Raw genomic sequence first — 2,621 nt, 5'->3', positions numbered from 1 at the left:
TGGTACACGGTTCAAAGTCGTGCATGTCCTGTAGATGTTCAGGGTCACCGAGAGGAACTTGTCGAATCCAGGGTCTCAGTCATCGGTAGTGGTACACGCGTTCTTGGTACTTGGCGCAATCAACATTTAGTCGTACCCGAGGTCCTGCCCGGGGTCCTAAGGGCATCGGTCACTGTGGTACTTGTCGGTCCACGGTAGCAGATGTGTGCGACTGGGTGGTTTGGTTAATGCGCAGGGGCAGCGTGCGTTCGTTCTCCGCCTGAACGAGGACGACGTGGAGGCAGGAGAGCAACGGCGGCGTCGCAAACTCCGGTGATGCAACACAATGGGGAGGCACATGGACGGCTGGGGTGGACGGATCGGCCTTGGGACGCCGGATCCTGGCTGGTGGCAAAACTCCATGGCGGCAGATGAACTCCTCTGTAGGCAAGCAGAGAGGGATGGATTCGGGTGAGAGAGAGAGAGGAAGCAGAGGAGCAAAAGGCGGGGCAAGGCACGGCGACCTGCTGAGCTTTGGTGGCTCGTCTAGTTGCCGACGAGGCGACCAGTCATGGGGGAGACCCGAGGAAGAGGAGGCTGGGTCTGGCAGGCAGGGTCCCGGAGATGAGGTCGGAGATGCAAGGACGGGCAGGTCGGTGATGAGAGGTGAGCGGCGCGGGGCTCCTGCTAGGCGTGGAGGATGACGGCTGCGGGCGCAGGTGCTCGAGGAGCTCCTCTCCTCGGGTGCTCGGGTGACGGGGGTTTGGCGAGGAGGCACCCGATGAGGAAGCAGGCGATGCAGCAGGGCGACGAGGCTGGACGGCGCCGACGCAGAAGAGGAAGGAGGGCGGCGTCACTGACAGGGGAGGCGCGCCATGGGGATCGAGCGCGAGCGCTCCTCCTGGCGCTAGCTGTGTGCGTGCATGTGAGTGGCGGCGGAGGGGGGACGAGGTGAGGGATCGAGGGGAGATAAGGATCGGGAGATGCTCGCTAGGGTTAGAAAGGGTTGGGCCTCAAGGGGTTTGGTGTGCCGGCCAGGCCTAGTGGCATGCGACTGCTGGGCTTCTTCTCTCCCTCTCTACTCTTTTTGTTAACAGAGAACTGAAAGAAAGGAAAGGAGAGAAGAGAAGGTTAGAGGAAGAATTTGGGCATGCGGAGAAAATATCATGGATGCAAGATAGTTTAGAAACGAGAAGGATTTATAATGCAAGTTTGTTGCGGTGGCTTCCAAAGAAATGGAATATTTTATTATAGCTCCCTAATATTGGGAGGATATGTTATAAAGATAAATCACCATTGTGAATATCCCTCGATTTAAATGGACCGAAGATCCTTACGATTTTATTTAGATGAGTTTTTAAAATTAAATGACATGATGGCATGATGCAATTCAAATGATGCAACAAACAAAACAAAACACACAACGAAACTCGGAGTAGCTAGAAGTCTTCTGGAGTGTCGGTCTCGGGGCGCCACATATACATACTCTACCAATTACTAGAGCTCGCGCACGCCAATTGAATTACCAGGTACTTCCGTTTCTTGGTAATGATTCTAATGTTCATGAGAATATGATGCTGCCTAAATTGGATACATTTGTTTTGCTTACAAATGAGGGGCCTAGCTTGGACAAGAAAGACGAACTTTGGAGCAAGTTCAATCATGGAGATGATGGCATGCGCAAGGGGAACAAGAACAGAGTTACAAGTTTTGATTCCAGGACTTTGAAGCCACCATAATGAGTGCATGAAGCCTTGGACGAAATATACAATATGTCACTTCATAAATTTCGTCCAGAGGCTATTCTAGGTGCTGCATCACTTTATTTTTGGGCCAGGCCCATGTAATTTCGAAATACTTGATTATAGGCTTTTTTTAGAGTCCGTATGTGCGGGGAAACAATAGTTAGGGTTGGTTTCGGACCCCTCCTCCAAGGGCCATGAAATTCCCCCCTCTTTCCTCCATATATACAACCCTTAGGGCATCGTTTAGACTTTGGGTTTTGTTTAGATTAAAAGTTTGGCATACCTGCAACTTCGCGTACTTCGTTTGTGTTCAACGACCAGACCAAGACGTCACAAAGCCCCACCTTGATCAATAAAGCTTTCATCTTATATTCGCAATATCCAGATTGCAATATCAGTTTCTTACTTGTTCTTCGTTTGCTTGCAGGAAATAGACCATCGTGGTCAGGTTGATCGTGCTCCGGCGTGGTCAATAACCTCTCGGAGTTGGTTTAGCGATTGCTAAGGCGCAACGTCCTCGCACGTTCGTAGTCGGGTTGTCAAAGCCTACTCCACCGAAACGATAATCACCTTCTCATCGAAAGACGGGACACCTTAGCCTGTATCAAGTCTTGAGCCCAAAAGGCATAGAAACATATCAGAAAGCCCCAAAAGGTGTGATGAAGGATGTCTTCTCTTGGTCTTTGCCTGCCATTTTGATATGATGATAACCAGAATAAGCATCCAGGAAGCATAAGCTCTCATAACCCGCCGTTGCATCAATGATTTGGTCTATACAAGGGAGAGCAAATGGATCAGCTGGACAAGCCTTGTTAAGATTTGTGTAATAAACACATATATGCCATGTGCCATTTTTCTTGAGTACCAGCATAGGGTTAGCCAACCACTCAGGGTGAA

The sequence above is a fragment of the Triticum urartu genome, chromosome 2 (assembly GCF_003073215.2).
Source record: "Triticum urartu cultivar G1812 chromosome 2, Tu2.1, whole genome shotgun sequence".
NCBI lineage: Eukaryota > Viridiplantae > Streptophyta > Magnoliopsida > Poales > Poaceae > Triticum > Triticum urartu.
This window is presented reverse-complemented; position numbering follows the sequence as displayed.